The 21,132-nt window shown below is 30.6% G+C and overlaps 1 long non-coding RNA gene across 1 annotated transcript in view; it reads left to right on the top strand.

Moving 5' to 3' along the window:
- Positions 1-21,132, top strand: part of LOC148279552 (uncharacterized) — a 176,889-nt gene that overhangs the window by 154,292 nt on the left and 1,465 nt on the right. The window contains exon 2 of the long non-coding RNA XR_015822832.1: positions 20,333-20,594. This is a non-coding gene — a long non-coding RNA (uncharacterized LOC148279552). The remainder of the gene's footprint in view (positions 1-20,332; positions 20,595-21,132) is intronic.

The raw sequence follows: 21,132 nt of genomic DNA, 5'->3' as shown, positions 1-21,132 counted from the left end.
GATGAAAATGGATTGGCATGGGTTTTCTGGAAGTCTCATATGTTAATCGTGTTTATGAATATACTGCATACCATTATATTACTGCCCTTGTTTGTCTTTGCTTCATAGTTTTAGGTTATTTTTGTTCAGTTTCTTGAACATTTGTTTTTTCATATAACTGTTGTAATTGGCTTAGGCCGTATATATGTATAATAAATAAAAATTATAATAGTATATACATATGTTTGGATAATTTATATAGCGCCATTTTTGTGAAAATCACCTCAAAGGCGCTGTACAATAAATAAATTGGCGGCCTCCGTGGTGTAGTGGTCAAGACGCTTGACTCACGCACGGAAGGTTCCGGGTTCGATTCCCGGTGAGAACACAAAAATTAAAAATGTGATTTTCCTCAAGCCTGGGTGCTCTGTGATGTAATTCACCACTGTAATTAGGCCTCCTGGCCTGTTGTGGTGAAAAAAAAAAAAGTAAATGTAATGTAAATATCCCAGCACGTCTTGCAGCTACAGAGCGCATAGACAGTAAGAAATCTAGCCCCTATTTACATTTTTTTTACCGGTTTTACTATTCTTTCATCATCTATTCGTTCTATATGACCAAACCATTTCAAAGACCCATTCTAAATCTTATCAATTATACCTGACTCAGATTTACACGCTCGCCTGACTTCAGTGAAATCGACCAAACTTATTTAGGGGCTGGAATTTTCACAAAGCCCTTGTTGAGATGAGCAACGGAAATATACCGCTGTAAACTAAAAATGTCACGTTGCCAGATTCTGAAAGCTGTATACAAAATACTAAGAAATTAGTACTTACAATATACTTAGCAAAATAAATTATTACTGGAGAAAAAATGGCCCGAAAAGCTTGGAATTTCACAACAAAAAAGGAATGAAAAAAATACTGCGATTATTTTAATTTATAATATAATTATATTTGTTGACGATGTATATTTTGACTTGCTAGAAATAAAGTTTAGTTCTGAAAATCGGCGTTTATTACAGTAAATAATACAATATGTTATGTTTGCAAAACAGTGAAAAAGATACTTATTATTAAAAATAATTTAATGGCAAACGTATTAGACACAGTCTATTCTCACTAGGTAGAGTAAATAACTTATGTGAAGGTGGGACTCGCAGACGAGTAAAAAGGTAACATAGATTTTATGGGAAAAAAATAATAATTAATGCATGGCATAATTGACATTAATAAAGTATCAACAAATCACAACAGAGATCGAAAACATTTTAGAGAAGTAAATATGGATGTCCAGGTCTCTAGTCTAGGGTCCATGACTAGTTCTGTCATTGGCTAGTTTAAATAGTCACTTTACACACCTTTTTTTAGGCTTTGGTGATAGTTACTGGTGATTGTTTTAAAGCTGGCGCGTTTGCAACACTTACACAAACGCATTGTGTAGTATCTGTAAATAGGCTCATGGTATGACATCGCACGGCATACGTATTATGAAAATAATATCTGTCTCTCTCGCGCTCAGACGCGCTTATGAGCGTGACATAGACAACTATTGCTTTGTTAGTTGCTAATGATATGGTAATAGAATATACACAGAATAATTTTGCGTTCGTCTAAATTTTGCTGCGATTTTTAATGGTAAAAATAAAATTATAAGTATTCGATGTACAAGTATGGATTGAAACACTGGTTTATAAATACATATTTTCATTTAGTCAAATCATGGGTCGATTATCTAGTGCTAGCGCATTTGCAAAACTTACACAAAAACATTTTTTTATGTATAGAATATTGAGTTTTTCTACTGACATTTCTTGGTGGAACTGCATTTTAATTATAATAATAAAAATATTTTATAGTTTTATTCCACTTTTATTTATAATTATTTTATAATTTTTTACTGGTACCAGTCTGACGATGTCAGTCACGACGAAACCCGGTCACTGGTAAAAATTTTATAAAATAATTATAAATAAAAGTGGAATAAAACTATAAAGTATTTTTATTATTATAATTATAGAATATTGATTTTAAAAATCTTGATATTACATAAAATGTTTTTAAAAATCTCTTTTGGATTAGGAAAAAAATACAATCACTTAAGAGAATAACATATATATATATATTTTTTTTTTAAAGTATGTTTTTTTTTGCACCACAATCACGTAGTACATCACAGGTATGGGCGGGTAAAAATAATTTTGTCTATTTTTATGACTCTTATAAAAGTGGAATCCCTGTTTATAAAAGTTTTGACGTACTTAAAATATTGGTTAATTCTGTAAGTTTTTTGAATCATTAAATTTCACATGTTAACTTTATATTCATCAGAAACGATTCAGAAATAAAATTGTTTTAGGAATTTCTAATTAAAGTGGATTGCGGAATTTCAAATAAAATAAAAAAGCATTCTGGAGCTTTGAATTTTCCTACAAAATTCGCGTTACTCACAGTAAAGTCAGATTTTCCTCCATTAGATCCCAGAACTACCCTTCACTAATTCTATCATAGCCCTTTTTTTCTTTTACGTTTCAACCCCATTTTTCAAAACAAAAAAACCTATTTCTTGACACTTTTATCTTTTTAAATACAGCTCCATACATACAAAATACTCGATAGTCTTTTGTTCATCAAAAACTATCAACATACATAAAATAAATACAAGAGCATCAAGTAATTTAACTTGCGAACAACCTAGGACCAACAGAAAAAGAAACAGTTTTTTGTATACAGCAATCAATTTTTACATTTCACTTTCTAATGATCTAAAAAATATACAAAACATGTACATACTTAAAAAAAACCAAACTAAAACAGTTCTTATAGCCCGTGTGACGAGTGATGATGTTATTTTTTCGAATTTTTATTTAAACTATTGTGTTATTTTATATAATATCCCCTCATACCAGCACTTTTGATGATTGGGAATATTTCGTACAAATAAAATATGTAATATAATGTAATATGTAAAGTTTAAAAACCTTGTATTTTGTCATAAATAAAAAAAATGTCCCTTATGTATGTCAATGCTTCTTTCTTATTTTTTTATGTTTTTAACTGTTCTTATATTGTAATACCCTATGAATCGTATAAATAGACAGTGTCCGTAAATTAATAAATAACGAAATAATATTCACAATACAATGAATATAGGTATTTTCTTATCTGCTCTGCAGAACCTTAATCTAGAAACTTCAGAAAGGTTCATTCTAGCAAGGTGTTCATTTAATCTGCAGAGCCCTGTAAATGGCTTTTGTGATAACCCTTACCTGATTTCGACCGAACGATATTCGGTTAATATTACACACAATAAATATTTTTTTAATCCAATTATCATAATATTTTACAAATATAGAGATGTTTCTAGACTTAGCCATTGTAGTTTATTTATTTATTAATACACGCAATGGACATTTTAAAGGATATATTTATACGTAGAAAATGATTACAAAAGGAAGTAGAAAGACACAATGCTATATAATAGACTTGGGAGTGAAAGCGGGAGAGAGGTGTTTATAATTGAATTTGATTCATTGATCGTTTGAAAGACGACAACTTGTTATCAAAGAAATCAAGACTGGTATATTTGTTGGCAGATCTAAGAATTCTGGGCATAGGGGAATGAAAACCACAGTTAGTTCTATGGTTATCGGTATGAAAGAGTCAGTTTTGTCTGAGGTTCCTATATTAAATTTTGTTGAACTCATTAGTTCAGGCGCATCAAAGAGTGAGTTGAGAATTTTAAATAGGACTAGAAGATCGGATTATATTATTAGTACTCGTATATTGTTTACGTAGACTTCATTAAATCTCTTATAAAATTATTACTATGTAAAATAATTCAACAATTAGTAAATTAAACATAACAAACGAATAAATTTTAATCAGCAACACAATTTGAACCAACAAACTAAAATCAATAAATAAAAATTAATAAACACGAATCTAATGCCAAGCTGTCTTGTCCTGCAAATATTTTTCGACTTTACAGTAGCTCCTTTCAAACAGCCTGTGCTTGACAAAATCTTTTTTTTTTCTTGACAAAGCCTACATTTCAAGAGGTACCTTATTGTAGAATCGTATGCAGTTTGAGGCATAAGAATGATTATTTTTTTGTAGTCTAGTGGTGGGCACAACTAGCATATCTTTATTTCTCGTGTTGAACCTATAGAAATTTCTGTTCCTCCTAAAATTGTTATTAGTTATTTAAATATTTGTATATTTTATTAGTTTTTTTTTAAAACTATTCCTTTATCGTTTTTGATTCTTTGTATTTGATTTTTTTTCCATTTTTTGCTATATGCCCTTTTGAACTAATAAAATTATTCAAAAAAATTTTTGGGTAAGCCCTTTGCGGCTAAATTAGCACAATAAATGTTATCCTGAACAAACATTTTTTCTCCTACCAAACACAAGTCCGCTGAAACTTATTTACTTTGCAGAAAAAGTAATATACTTCGAGATAACTCATTCGTTTATGGCCTGAAATTCTACATTTCCCCGTTTCAGAACAAATTTCGGCGCCCAATCCATCGTAAAGCAACACAATATACTTCCACAGAGCTTCGCTTGTTTTTGGACTTAAAGCTCCAATGATTATTACCTTTCTTGCTTTTATGAATTCCAGAAACTTTTACAATTCACAACTAAGGGTAGATTATTACAATTGTCTCAAATAAAAATGTTTTATTTTCTTCAAAGGGTGGATCCTAACCTTGTTAAGAAAACTCTCTTATTCAAAACTTTTACATATGAAATCAAAGAATGTATTTTGAAGTGATACAGAATGACTTAAAATATAATTTGACAGGCGCCGTGGCGCTGTTGGTTAGACGGCCAACTGTGAAACTGGCGTCGGTCGCAAGTTCGATTATTGCCAGTAGAAAAAATCCAAGAATTATTACGTCTCAATTGATCTGGGTAGTGTGGTGTACTTTTATAACTTCCCTCCATATCCTCTCTTTTCCACTTGCTGACAAGCCCAAAAAATGAAGGTTTAGCGGGTTATTCCTTTAAAAAATAAAACATTATGTAAGACACTGCATATTCCTACTAGAAGCCCCACTTATAGGGAATTATACATGTTGCGAGTACCAATAAAAATTTATAAAAAGAATTTATGAAAATAAATGGTATTTTCAAAATCAATATGGATATTGTGGAGAAATGTTTTCATGCATAAATGTAAAAAATAAATTTAATAAAAAGGTGTTGCCAGAAAAACGCGACGTGTTTGGCCTTGGTTGTTGTGACGTCGGTTGGCAAGCCAAATGTCATGAAGCAGTCGCCATATTTACTGTAATTTAGTTTTCAGTTTTTTGTATTAGATACTCCTGAATATTTTGCAAATGCAATATATTGTATTATTTTTTATAGTGAACGCCGATTTTTCGTCAAAGAACTGTATTTATTTACGAGGAAAACAAAAAACAAACCGGCACGAGCGTTGACTTAGAGATTACACACGCGTTGATTTATGACTGCGATAACTTAAGCCTGTTCATTATTGTTCAGTGTGATCGCTCAAATGCTTAGCATGTTTTTAAGCACATAAATAGTTATTTGTGATTGAGCTACTGTTATATTTGCAGGGTGTTTCTTTAATTCTATTTTCAATTTATTTGTATCTTTTATTTTTAAATTTTTTAGGAAGGCTATAAAAGTATTGTTTTGCCTATTCAACCGTATATTTAATAGTCAATTTGCTGTAAATATATGTAAAACATTTTGGTAAGTCAAAATAATTAAAAAACACAAAGATGTGCTTGTGCTAATTTTGGTTTTTTTATTTTTTTGATCAGCTGAATTATCGATTTTTTCTGTAAATACGTTAGAAACTTAAAATAATAAATAAAATATTATTGTTGAGAAAATTGATATTTTTTTAGTATTACTTTAAGAATTGTTCTCTGTTCTACTTTAAATGGGTTACTTTTGTTATTATCCGCTCTTCCCCATCCAATGAGGAACGTCAGCCCTACGGGAAATTGGATACAAAAATCTTTTCTTGCGCACCGTTAAAATTAGAGCATTAAATTGTATGGTAAAACTTCTCAAAAATGTACAAAAAAAATATATATTTATATATTTTAATAAAAACGCACTACTTTGCATGACGTCACTGGTTTATATGAACCATCCAATGATATGGGGACTTTAAAGTATATTCGGTTTGGTCACCGTAAACGAAGCAATAGAAAGAACTCTCATAGAACAACCTCTGACGTCACACGCGGAGTTATTTCAGAAATTCAAAATTTAACGCTGATAATACGATATAAAAAAAAAAAATGGCTTAGCTTTATATTCTATTACACTATCCTAATATTCTAATACATTATCCCAAACTGGAGTGAACAGAAAAATAGTACACTTTTTCACATTATCTTTACTAATTTGTTCCTTAATCCTTTAAAGTGCATTTTCTCATTTTTCTTCTGATTTGTTGATGATTATGCCGTTCATGTTCTGATCTATTATTACACCAAGGAACATAATTATAATAACTCTCCGGGGTATGGAATTCGGTCATTGTGTATGAAGAATTTGGACAAACTAAAAACATTTGTACCTTAAAGGATTAAACAGGGAAGTCCAATTTCTGCCGTTTTGAAGTTAAAATGCAGAAATTATCGCAATAAGCTATTTTATTTACCAAGTAAACTTTCGTCTTAAAAATGTTTTTTTAAGTTGAAATAAAAATCTTAACAATGTTTGAGTATGTCCAAATGCTTGCAGACTGGCTGGATTTCCTCCCTAGAGAGTTGTTCATATTTAAATTTATTTCAACATAAAGGGAAAACAGTTTTGAGAAGGGAATATGGAGGTCTATGCATTTACAGGGCTTATGACATGTCATTGGCTGGTTTAAGTGGCAACTTTACACACTGTGTAACATTCACCATTCTGCCCATGTTTGAACATCCACATTCCCTCAACTCTTCCATCTATTGACTTTTGTGAAGTAAAAGCGCTGAACCAAATCACCTACTAGGAAACGCCTGAAAACAATTTTCCAATTTTTATAACATATTTTTGATGTTTTAAGCACTTACTTTGTGTTTGGATAGTTAAAATAGCGCCGTTTTTGTAAAAATCACCTCAAGGGCGCTTATTTAATATTTTAAAATTTGAAGATGGCATCGAAATTCTACATACAAACAAAAAAGGATATGTACTTGATTATTTTGAAATATTTTGAAATATTGAAAGGCTGTAAATAAAAAAAATAATATTATAATATTGAAAATATTATCAAATAAATCTTAGTAATAGTTCCATTTTAAATATGTTCCCTCTCCTTAAATCCACACACAAACCCCCTCTCTTCTCTACCCCCGTAGCCACGCCCACTCTACCTTCACTGTGAAAATTGTATATCTGTTATGTTAGTTTGTAATTAACCCTGAAGAAGGCGTAGTATTGCCGAAACTAGTTGGTTGTCAAATTATAAAAAATATAAGTGGTACATAAAAACAAAGTGATTTTATTTTTTTCTAATATATTAAACTTAATAAATAATCCAGATCTTGTCTTGATGTCCCTTATGTTTATCAATGCTTTTTTTCTTTTTTAAAAATGTTTTTAACTATTATTTTATTGTAATATTAAAACCCAATAAATTGTACAAATGGACAATGTCCGTTAATAAATAAATACATAGATTGAAATTGAATAGAAATTACACCATCAATTGTAATAGAAAATGAAAAACTTAATGAAGTCACTGAAATTAAATATTTAGGTGTAATGTTGGATTCAAAACATGCATTTCACCAAAACGCTAAGATGGTAATAAATAAGATTGCAAAAAAAATATCAATTTTGGGAAGGATCAGAAGATTTATTGATAAGGACTCTTGCAAAACTATTTACAAAGCAATTATTGAACCACACGTTAACTACTATAGTAGCATTTTATTTTTATCAAACAAAGAAAACATAGATAAACTAACTGTATTACAAAATAAAGCCTTAAGAATCATTTTGAAAAAAAAACAGATACACGAGGGTAAAGTCGATGGTAAATGAAATGAAATTATTAACATATAAACAAAGAATATTTTACAATACAATGATATTTGTTCATAAAATTATAAACTCTAATAAAAAAACAGAATTTTGGAAAAAAAATGATCGGAACCAGCATGAACACGATCACAATACTAGAGAAAAGAACAAAATTTGACTTCCATTTAGGAAAAAGGCAAAGTCACAAAATTCAATTTTTTTTAAAGCAATTAAAAAGTATTACGAAATGGAAAAAAATATTTACGAAGAAAAAAACATATCAAAATTTTAAATAATGGTCAAGACACATGTGATAAACAATTTATAAATTAAATATATTTGCAATGTTATTATTAGAACACACATAACAATATGTATGATATGTGTGCCCTACTTTAAGATTTAAATAAAAAAAAATAAAAAAAATGTATATTTATTATTACGATTATTGAGATGTTTTGGAAATTTTACAACCACAAAATCTTGTTCCCTGAACATTTCGTTCAATGTGACTCCCATGGTTTATCCTCCGAGGTACAGATATAGTTACTTTGTATTTATCACTCATTCACAGTTTGAAATACGGAGTTACGCAATGGAGTCCGCAATTTTAAATAACACTGTATTTTAATATTAATTTGGGTTATTCCCTTCAGTTTCTTATGCAATATTGGATAGGCGAGTCTATTTTATTTTAAAGCAAGATTGAAAGCATGAAATACGATTTCTCAAGCTTCTGAAGAATGTTGCAATATATTCCGCTCTGAGGACAGGAATGCAGTAGAAAAGATTAAGCGAAAGGTCATAAGATAAAGGATTTTAAACCAACACGGAAGCTGGGAGATATATCCGGTTTATCCTTTTAGGTCAAAGTATTTATTAATATATTTCCGAGTATTCGTTCACTAAGGAGTTGTTTTTGTTTTCAATTTTTGCATAAAATTGTAAGATTCAATATGTCCATGTATTTGTAATTTTCTCAAACTGAACAGTTTGGGTAGGTAGAAAGAAATTGCCTTAAGGCAATATGCCCGCCCTTATCTTTATATATAATTCCTCTGTACGTGTGATGTCACCGTACTCCTCCTAAACGGCTTAACCGATTTACGTGCGGTTTTCAGAAAACGTAAACGTTTCATAAACGTAAAAAAGTCCCTTTTCATTGGTAAGTAGGTACATGGCTACGTGTTTATGATTGAATTCTAAATCTAAAAATAATAGGATATTCAAATGTTGAATTTAAATAGGTACCTAAGTACTTGTTTATGTTTTAATTCCAAAACATAAAATAATAAATTATTTTTACACAAATAATTATTTAAGCAAATGTCAAACTCTGCTCAGGGATGCACTCTAGTCAGGAATGCGATTTTCAAAAATGTATTGAATGTCAGTTGATATTATTTTAGTATAACCAAAAATCCAGTAAAAAGAAATAAATAGGTAGAAATTATAAGGAATTCAATGAAATAATCTGACTGGGATCCATAAAAAAACTAATGTTGAATGTATTTTTTTTATACACAAAAAAATAACCTCCGTCCATTTTTTTTGTATCTGCATTTTCGTCGAATGCAACCCTGGTGAAGGATAAAGAAAACATTTACGCTCCTACATTTTTTGTACTTAATAAATTGAAGATTTTATTATTATGATTTATGAGCTATACACCTTCTCGTGGCAAAGATGTACATTTGTCTGAAAACCGCACGTAAATCGGTCCGGTAGTTATTCAGTCCATCGAAGACAACCATTCAAACATTGCCTTTTATATGAATAGATCATATAATTAAGAATAGTCCAGAAACCGCATACGCACATCAAACAGAAGGCGACTCAACTACTCATAAATAAGTAGGTTTACGTTTTGACCAGTTTGTTTCATTTTAGACGTCGCTCAGTACGCAACTCCTGATTTGAATTCAACTATGCCGTGTCGTGTCCTTTTGAAGTTTAGAAATACTGCTAGGATCTTAAAGAAACAGGATGCAATCACATGTCATCTGTAATTTGCAAATGAATGTGTATATAACAAATGCATTACTAAAAAAAATGAATTATTATACCACCTGTCAGATTGCCGAAGAAACAAAATGAAAATTTCGTTTGTGTTGCCAGGGTAGAATTTTTTTTTACCCGACTTTGCTTATTTACTAAAAAAACTAATGAAAATTAGACCTCGGATTAAACAACGCCGTGGGAGACATTTGAACGACATTATCTTTAAAACATCAAATATTATTTAGCATGATATAAAAATATCCGTTTTGTATCAAATAAAATTTGTTTTATATTTTAAGTTCAAAGTTCATAAATTCAATTACTTTTATTAAATGACCCTTTCCTTATCGAATCTGTTGTGTCAATCAATGTTTCCGCGTGCACAATTAAATTTTAGAGAAATTAACAGTTTGCTTTTTTTTTACCTTACATTTGTGTTATGATTTTTTTTCCCTTCAAGCAACATTATCCGGCTACTTAACGTATGCGCGCGGCGAAAGTGTGTCTAAGTGGGGGAAATATTGGACACAGTCCGATATATTCAAATATGATCTTCTGGACTATTCTTAATTCTATGGTTTCAACTAGGGAGTGGACATGGAATGATGATGATTATTTATTTATTTATTTATTATATACATACGGCCTAAGCCAATTACAACAGTTACATGAAGAAACATAAATGTTAGAAACTGAATAAAAAGAACATAAAACTATTAAGCAAAGTCAAGCAAGGGCAAAACAATAATAGTATACAATATATTCAAAAGAACGAAAGACCAAAAACTTTGTGCTAAACCATGCCAATCCAACTTCATCCCATACCGTCGCGAAGAGATCTACGAAAAGCCGGAAGATCTATCCCAAAAAATTCCAAGTCGAGTGATGAATTGACTAATCTACACATTCTGGACATTGGGACATAAAAACCAAAGTTGCTCTTAAAAGATTTTATAAATAGCAGATTTTGACTTCTGGTGACAAGTATTTTGAAAATTATGATTTTTAACTCAAATCTGAATTGAATAGTTTATATTATGGATTATGAAAATACAGTTTTCAATAAATTACAAAACGACATGGTTATAAAATATATCAACTTCTGACTTCTGACTGAGGACTTCTGTTTTGTAACTAAAGTGTGGTGAAATATTAATGTTCTGAAGACGCGATCAAACAAATTGGTATAATATGAGTATTTAATGTGAAAATGTCATAATTTTGTCAAATAACGGGCGTTTATTTTTGTATATTAATTATAGGACAAGGACGATGAATTTTGTTTATTTGTTTGCCTTTATTATAATTAATTTTATTTTTTCTCGGTCATGTAAAAATTCATTCAATTATTATTTTTCTTGTTTTTGTTTTGTTTATAAGTTTGAAGTTTTTAGGAAGTTTTTATTTTTTAGTCGTATATATTTATTTATTTAAAACTTCAAGTACAAAGAAGTTCTTCGGCGGACTTATTGCTTAAAGCAATATCTTCCAGCCAACAAAAAAACAGACTAGTCAAAAGAAGAGTTGGTCGAAATTTTGTACTAAAAAAAACATAAATTTTTTTTTTTATTTTTTTTTATTTTGTCTTTAAATAGTACAAACATAATAAATGAATGTCCTAATATTAACTTATATCTAATTATTATTAAAACATATACTAATTATTTTTGCTTGTTTCAGCATCAACTTTATTCATCATCTTTATATACGAAATGATACATACGTAAAATGGTTAAAAAAGAAGTATAGAGTAAAGTGGCCAGCTAATGACAGGTCGTAGGCCCTGTAAATGCCTAGACTTTCATATTCCCCTCTCAAAAATGTTTTCCCTCTCTGTTGAAATAAATTTATGAATAACTCCCTAGGGAGGAAATTCAGCCAGTCTGCAAGCATTTGGACATACTCAAACATTGTTGATTTAACTACCTGGTTAAAGAAGAAGTATAAAAATTGGAAAATTGTTTTCAGGCGTTGCCTAGTAGGTAATTTGGTTCAGCCGGATGAATCTCACCCGCGTGATAAAGGTTTCAGCTCTTTTACTTCACAAAAGTCAGAAGATGGAAGAGTTGAGAGAATGTGGAAAATAACTGGAAAATAACTGTCAGTACCAGCTTATCCAGTACTCTGTTAAGAAACAGTATTGTCGTGAACAAATTGACAAAATTAAGAGCAATTACTTTGTTTTGTTATTTTTTTATTGATTTAGAGCCAAACGAATCTCGCAATCATCAATAAAAGTCTTAGCTTTTTACCTTTTGAAAGTTAACAGGTTGAAGAATTGAGGAAATTTGGATGTTCAAATGAAAGCAGAATGTTGAATGTTAAACAGTGTGCAAAGTGGCCGTTTAAACCAGCCAATGACAGTTCATAAGCATTCGTTTGAAAATACCCTAACAAGACGGAATAATTGTTCAAATATGTTAACGATTTTAACTAGACTCAAAAATGTTTTGAGTATGTCCAAATGCTTGCAGACTGGCTGGATTTCCTTCCTAGGGAGTTGTTCATATTTAAATTTGTTGCTATTGAGAAAGAAAATATTTTTGAGAAGGAAACATGGGAGTCTAGGCATTTACAGGGCTAATGACATGTCATTGGCTGGTTAAGTGGCCACATTACACACTGTATATCATTCACCATTCTGCCTATGTTTGAACATCTAAATTTCCTCAACTCTTCCATCTGTTTACTTTTGTGAAGTAAAAGAGCTGAAACCTTTATCATGTGGGTGAGATTTATCCGGCTGAACCGATTCACCTACTAGGCAACGCCCGAACACAATTTTCCAATTTTGTATACTTCTTTATTTACCAGGTAGTTAATTCAACAATGTTTTGAGTATATCCAAATGCTTGCAAACTAGCTGGATTTTCTCCCTAGGGAGTTGCTCATATTTAATTTTATTGCAACAGAGAAGGAAAACATTTTTGAGAACGGAATATGGTACATTGTTCAATTAACTACCTGGTAAATTAGAAGTATACGAAATCGGTAAATTGTTTTCAGGCGTTGCCTAGTACGTGAATTGGTTCAACCGGATGAATCTCACCTACATGATAAAGGTTTTAGCTCTTTTATTTCACAAAAGTCAACAGATGAAAGAGTTGAAAAAGTTTATGTTTGTTGGGTTAGTTATGTTTGTTGTGCTACTATAGTTTTGAGAAATCGTTTTTGTATATTTGGATACGTTTATTTATGTTAATTGTTTGTATAAATACATATTTTTTTAATAAAAAAAAACAGAGGCATTGAAGGGGTTCCTGAGGGGTGGGGATGACGTGTTGGCCTCTGTCCATACATCCTCCTCCCCCCTCCTTAATCTGCGTAGAGTTTGTATTCCTTAGGAATATTTATAATAACTTTCCACTATACGCAGCTGAAGAGAGTCTCCTAGGACTCTATAACAGCTGCGCGTGGATGGTGGGCTTAAGGATCTCCCCTCAGATGAAAGAGTTAAGGAAATGTGAATGTTTAAACATAAGTAAAATGGTGAATGTTAAATGGGTGTAAAGTGGCCACTTAAACCAGCCAATGACAGGTCATAAGCCCTGTAAATGCCTAAACTCCCATATTCCCTTCTCAAAAATGTTTTCTCTCTCTGTTGCAACAAATTTAAATAGCTTTCAAGTAGACTCAAAGTGTCTGATTTTAACATTAAAATTATTATATGGAGTTCTACAAAATAAACACCAAGTCAATTAATACAGTTCACATGCCCTGTATATGTCTAGCAAGAGCGTGCGGTGAAGTTTTCGATTAGGGAATAAGTCATATTGTACTAAATATAAACATAGGTAAAATTTGTGTTTGCTAGTAACACAGATATTAAATTAAGCGCTTTTAAATAAACTATAAAGCAATTTTATGCCATAATTTTAGCATAAAAGAGTTATATACCATAGTTTAATATTAAAATGCAATCGTGTCAACTGATTTAACTGCTAAATTTATTACAAAACTGTCACAGTACATTTTTATTTATTTATTTTATTTATTTTTATTTATTTATTTAATCCAATATAAAATACAATACATATACATAGTTAGCAAAAATGTCTATACAATAGGTAGGTACATTCAATATATATATATTTTTTATGGATATAGCCACTCCACTGGCCCACAGGCACGTTCCGGAGTGTCGGTGTATTATTTATTTATACATAATTGTACATAATTTCACGTCAATTGTGTAAAAATTTAAAAGAAATAAAAAAATGAAAAATTAAAACATACCTACATCAATAAAACAAAAAAGGATCTTCAAGAAACTATAATTACATTCTTATATGTGAAACATATTCACCAACTTCCTGTCTAGTCTTTTTAGCAATCCATTTATGTACTCTAGCTTTGAAAATATTGTTTTTCATTTTGTTCGCCAATATGTCCTTGTTTAAAAAGTTGTATAGTTTAGGGGCCAGAAAAGTATAATGCATTTGTCCGTAATTTGTTTTTTTCTTTGGGAGCAGAAGTATTGTCTTTTGTCTTTGCCTAGTGTCGTAAATTTGTTGTCCGTCATTATGTCTGTCAGGATTTTGATGGAAATGTCTTAAAATTGTCTTTATGTATATTTGTCTTATGTCTAGTACTGGAAATTCTGTAAAAAGTCTGTCTGTAGAGTATTGGTAAGGCTTTTTGCTGGCTACTCTTAGTAAGGCTTTTTGGGCTTTTATTAATGGCTCTAATGTAGTAGAATAGAAAATGAATCTGGATGTGTTTGTTAGGATTGGTTCCAAAGATATTAGTGATATCTATTTGCGCATGCGCGGACTTGTAAAATTCTGTACTGACGGCCCGCCCTAAAGCAAATAAAGCACTTGCTTAGTTCAATAATCCAAAATTAGACAAAGCGCTGTGTATTTTCTACCAGTTCGCGCATAACTGCGCGCTCGAAAGGTTTTTGAAAGTTATCGATGAATGAACATCAAACCTTTCCTAAGAAAGCATTTTTTTAATAATACCATCTAAATGGCTTCGATTAAAGAAACAAACTATCTACTGAAGAAATATTCCACAAATCACAACTTATGACACCTAAACAATTATACGCTAAAACAATACTCACTTACAGATTAAAAAACTACTCTTACTCAAATGAAAGACATAACCCCTACAATACTACCCTAACAAATGATGTTTTTTAACATTTAAATTATATTTACGTTTTCTAAAATTAACGAAATATGTTTTTTTTTGTTTTCTTTCTTTTTTTAAATGTTTTCTCTTCAGTACTTGAAGTTTTTTTGTTGGGTAACTTGAAAACCTTATTTTATAATTTTCTTCACCATGTTATATTATGTATGTGGGTGGATGTGTATGTGCGTGCGAGTGAGTGTGCGTGTATATGTGTGTGTAATTATACATGCGTGCGCACGCATGCTCTTTTGCATACATATGTATATGCACTTATTTATGAAAAAATGTTTTATATACCTTCATTTATTTTTTGAAATATATGTGTATTTTGTACTTAAATTATTAATATTGTAATCCCACAGCAAGCACAAGAGGTTGCTTCTTTTTTGGTGTGGTATTCCGTTTTGTTTTTTTGTTTTTTTACTTTTGCTTTATTATGTATTTATTTTTGTTAACATGTTGTAACTTTATATGATATTAAATAAATTGTATTTTAAAAAAAAAAATATATATCACATACAAATAATATAATCACTAGATCCTTAACACAAAGACAACTTAAACAAATACAAACTTACACCACTTTCGGACAAAGTTATTTTGAGTATTATTTAATTCAAATCTATAACCTACTTCCATTAAAACAATAAGTAACGAGAAAATGTTCAAAAAGGCTATTAAAAACGGATAGTTGAACTGGGTAGAAGTAAAATGGATTGTCTCATTCACCCAAACCAATATTGAATCAACTGCTCCACAAGTGTATATCTTATGTTAGGTTTTTTTTCTTTTCATTGTGCATTTTGTAATATAAATAATATAGATGTACATATAGGTATACCTAGTTTTTAAAACTGTCTGAATATTTCGTTAATTATTTATGTTCATTAAGTTAGTCTTCTTTGTTTATTCTCATATGTAAAAACATTTCAAAAAAGTATATTGTTAAGTGTCCTCGGCACGGGTAACCCCAGCGAGGTCACATTATTTTTATTATTAATTATAATAGTTTGTAAGAGAAAAATATGAATAAATAAAAAATAAATAATTAAATATTTCTTGTAGTTATTTAAATGCTTAGTTATCTTATAGTTGATTTTATAAAATAAAAAGAAAATAGATATTAATTGTTTAGAGGTCATATTTTTAGGGAATCATTGGTCGATTGGTTCCATCCAATATTTGGACGGACCACGCATGATGTCTAGACATCCATATTCCGTTCTCAAAAATGTTTTTTTTCCTTCTCTGTTGCAATAAACTTTAATCAATCACTCCATAGAGAGTGAAATCCAGCCTTGTCTACAAACAATATTTGGACACACTCAAAATACTGTTATTTGTTTTTTTAATAAAACTTTTAACTTCAACAGCGAACACTTCATTAAAAGCGTGTTTTAATCTTCTCAATGAATTGTATTTTATTAGGGACAAGTACGAACTGCTCCAGCCATAGAAAAAAACTAATTAAAACTTTCACATTTAAGCTGCATAACTTTTTCAAAAACATTGTTAGTTTTATAAACGTAAAGCTCACAATACATGGGTCAGAAAAAAAATTTATCTTGCGCAAAATATTGTGCAGTTTACAATAGTTCTTGTATACAAATCTTGAGCCGTTTGGTTTGCTGTTTTACACGTAAATTTATTTAAAATGCGCGTCATGCGTAGAACGTTGATGTTTTCGGTACCATGACATATAACGGGCAGTTTCACAGTTGAAACGTCTGGTGACGACGCGAACACTACCAATATCAACAATCAGCATCAGATTTTTAAAATTACGTCCATCAATCAATGATACTATACCCGCCAAATTATTTTACCAGAAATCTAAACTTATCGTTTTCTAGGTGCTTTTAAACAAGATAAAATAACTACAATATTAAAGTGTACAAAAAAAAAATTAGGTAGGTACAGTTAGACTAAATTATATTATTGTTATCAAAAACATTTTTCACTTTATGGTATGACATTTTACACTTATTTGTTTATAAATTTGTATAAACCACTTATTTTTTTTTAATTACACTTCGACCGGTTTCGAGGTTTCTACCTCATCGTCAGGAATTAAACTAACTTAAATATAATAATAAAATATTGTATAATAATAAAATATTGTATGAAAGAGATAAGAGAGAGAGATAATTTAGAACGATTAGAAATTAGTAAAGCCATTAATCAAAAACTTCAAATAATAAATAATCAATTAAATTTAACTTCGAGTCCTCTTTTAAAACTATTCCCGTTATGATTTATTTTATCTTCTTTCTCTCTCTTTCTTTCAATTTTCTGTCTCTTTCATACAATATTTTATTATATAAATAGCAACGCGTGTAATTATAAGTTAGTTAAATTCCTGACGATGAGGTAGTAACCTCGAAACCGGTGGAAGTGTAATTAAAAAAATTAAGTGGTTTATACAAATTTATAAACAAATAAGTGTGGACTAAATTGTAATTATTATTTTTAATTAGGGCTCTAGCATTTTCTTTAAATTTGTCAAAAGTGAGGAAATATATATCGATTTCAGTAAAAAAACCTGTAATAATTATTTATAATTCTGGGAAAAGATGCATTCTTATTATTATTATTCGTGATTGAAATACCAACATGAAACAATTGTTGCAGCCGAGTTGTACGTTGGGGGATACGAATTTTAATTTTCTGAAGCAGCTTAGGGCAATCTAAGTTGTTATTGCATATCATGGTTATGTATTATGTTTGAGAGGAATTTTGAAATTATTACTATAAAATCGTTCTAGAATTATGCAAAGCCACAGTAATCCTCGAAATGGAAGAGTTTTAAATGTTTTGTACAGGAGAACTTTATCACTTCTTTCTGTAAATCTCTGCTGGTACAATTCTCTTAACACTTTGAGCACCGGCCGAATACACATAGAATTTACCCTGTGCCCGGCTCATTTTTGTGAAATTTCATGCTTTGTGCAGGGTTTCTTAAAAGTGTCATAATTATGAAAATACTGAGTTAAATCAATTGAAACTTCTCATATTTATTTGAAACAATTCAATAATTCATTTTTGTATGAAAATTTTGCCAACATTTGCCTTTATGGAGAGCCACATTGCAATGTTTGCACATATACAAGGTCTTACTCCTTTTTTGTGCTTTGTATGCCGGAGCCGTGTAAACGCGTGATTATTATAACCACGCGTTGTGTCCCAGGCCCGTGATTTCACGTATTGTTATGATTGGATAATTTATATAGCGTAATTTTTGTGAAAATCACCTCAAGGTAGTTTACTAACAGCGAAAAAGTACTAATAAAAGTCACTAAATGTCAATAAAATGCACCTTTTTGGACAGCTGGTAAACCACGTGAAAACACGGGACCGGGACACAACGCGTGGTTATATAATGACGTGTTTACACGGCTCCGGGATACAAAGTGTTAACTATGGAGTACTGCACACCCCGTATTGTTTTAATATTAGTTTTAGTTGAATTTCCCCACGACTTTATGCCATATTTTATAATTGATTCTGTAAAAAAAAATAAATAATAATTTGCTTTTAGGTAAAATAAAAGAAAACTTATTAAAAGTATTCTCAAGAGTCCGCAATCGATCACAAAATTTGAAGATTTGACAATCCCATTTAAAATTATTTTATTTATTTATTTAACTTTTTGTACATAATGTTATTTGAACATTGGCGGGCTTATTGCCAAATGGAAATTTCTTCCAACCAACCAATACAATAAAAGTTTTATTTTTATAATTCAAGTTACAGAACATATTCAATGGAAAAAAAATATTAAAAAGCTAAAGATATACAAAAATAGAAATAAATGTATTTGTTTATAAATTATATTAAATCAAAACTATTACTCAATGGGAAAAAGGAAAAAAGAGGAAAGAGGAAAAATGAAAGGAGGAGAGATAAGGAAGAGAAAGGAGGTGTTTCTTCAGACGTGATTTAAACAGAGATAATGTAGTAACATCTTTGATGGTGGATGGGAGATGATTCCACAGTCGAGCCGCATGGACACTTTATGAGTTAGAGAAGAAAGAGGAATTGTGGATGGGTATTAAGAGAGTGCCTTGAGAATAAGAACGAAGAGGTAAACCATGAACTGATAAGCGTTGAAATTTTTCACACAGGTATATGGGAGCGTTAGGACTATGAAGTACATTGAACAGAAGTGAGAGGGAGTGATAGTCTCTCCGCTGTCTAATTTACAGCCATTTCAGTTGCCTACGATAATCAGAAATGTGGTCATATTTCCTAAGACCAAAAATGTACCTTATGCATGTATTCTGGAGTCGTTCAAGTTTATTGAGTTGCTCACAGCTTAAATCAGTCATGGAAACATCAGCGTAATCTAGAATGGGTAGTAGTAATGCTTGTACAAGGGTGCATTTAGTACTAATGGGCAAGAATTTTTGCAACCTTCTAAGTGAGTGTAGACTGAAAAATATTTTGCGGCTTAATTCTTTAAATTTTATAATGTTTACCAACATTTACTTATGCAATCTACTTTTACAAGACAAAATTGATTCTTATTTACATACACACACCCTCACCCTCTATTTCTCTTAAACAAACACACACACACATTCTATACCTACTTGTTTATGTTTAATTCATTTTCGTAGATATCTCTTACTGCTTTCATTTTATGTTTTTTAGTTTGAATTTTTTATATTTGCTGTATAACTGTTGATATTCTAAATAAATAAAAAACATTTTTTTTTTAAAACACATCAAACATAAACATCGTTTCTGTTGTCATCTCCAAATGGAGTAGAAGCTCCCTTAACAACAACTAACAAAATTTTACAATCCTATTTTGAACATTTTGTGATACCACTGGCTCTAAAATAGATATTTTAAAAAGAAAAAGAAGTAAATTTAACTCTGTCTCAACTTTGTATTTTGTAAATTTCTTTGACGAATATTTCTTTAAGACAGTAATGAAAGTTAAGTGTCTATTTATTTCCTAACCATTCGTCGATGTTTTTTCTCGGAGGTATCATAAAAGTTAAATGAAAACAATTAAAAGAAAACCAATTTTAAATTCATGAATTTTAGAGCGAATTTGATTTCACCCCTAAGAAACATAACCAGAGGCCATTGAACGTAATTTAAAAAAAAAATCTAAGTGCTCCTGCTTTTAATTTATTATTTACCGTCGACTTGATTGACTACAGGTAGAAGTAGTTATCATTAAGACACAGTTTTTGTAACATGAATAAACAATATTTAAAGTGCCGCATCGTACACTTTGTTTCCACCAACCATCAGTGTTCAGCTCCAGATCGGGGGCCTGTCTTAGTGTTGGAGCCGCTCGCAATTGATCAGATGGACCTCCGCAATTCCATCAAGAACGAACCAGGTTAGTGGCATCTATTACTAATCCATCTCATTCATTGGGGTTGTGACCGATTGACACTGCATACCGCATATCGAGGATATTCACTTATTGCATTAAAATTGAATGTCTCCAAATGCTACAAAGTGACCTTTACCAGAAAAAAGATAATAATACAATAAATACCTTATAAATGCATGCAAAATTACTAAAGTAGAATGTATTCGTGACATTGGTGTATATTTGTATGAAAAATTGACATATGAAGACCATATAGATGAACATCTCTGCTGGCGAGCTCATACTAATGAATTAAGCCGCAAAATATTTTTCAGTCTACACTCACTTAGAAGGTTGCAAAAATTCTTACCCATTAGTACTAAATGCACTCTTGTACAAGCATTACTACTACCCATTCTAGATTACGCTGATGTTTCCATGACTGATTTAAGCTGTGAGCAACTCGATAAACTTGAACGACTTCAGAATACATGCATAAGGTACATTTTTGGTCTTAGGAAATATGACCACATTTCTGATTATCGTAGGCAACTGAAATGGCTCAAAATTAGACAGCGAAGAGACTATCACTCCCTCTCACTTCTGTTCAATGTATTTCATAGTCCTAACGCTCCTATATACCTGTGTAAAAAGTTTCAACGCTTA

This window comes from Micrasema longulum, unplaced genomic scaffold (assembly GCF_059751315.1).
Source record: "Micrasema longulum isolate JH-2025_06_02 unplaced genomic scaffold, ASM5975131v1 h1tg000702l, whole genome shotgun sequence".
NCBI classification, from domain to species: domain Eukaryota; kingdom Metazoa; phylum Arthropoda; class Insecta; order Trichoptera; family Brachycentridae; genus Micrasema; species Micrasema longulum.
The sequence above is the reverse complement of the archived record's forward strand: the minus strand, read 5'-3'. Positions and strand labels throughout refer to the sequence as shown.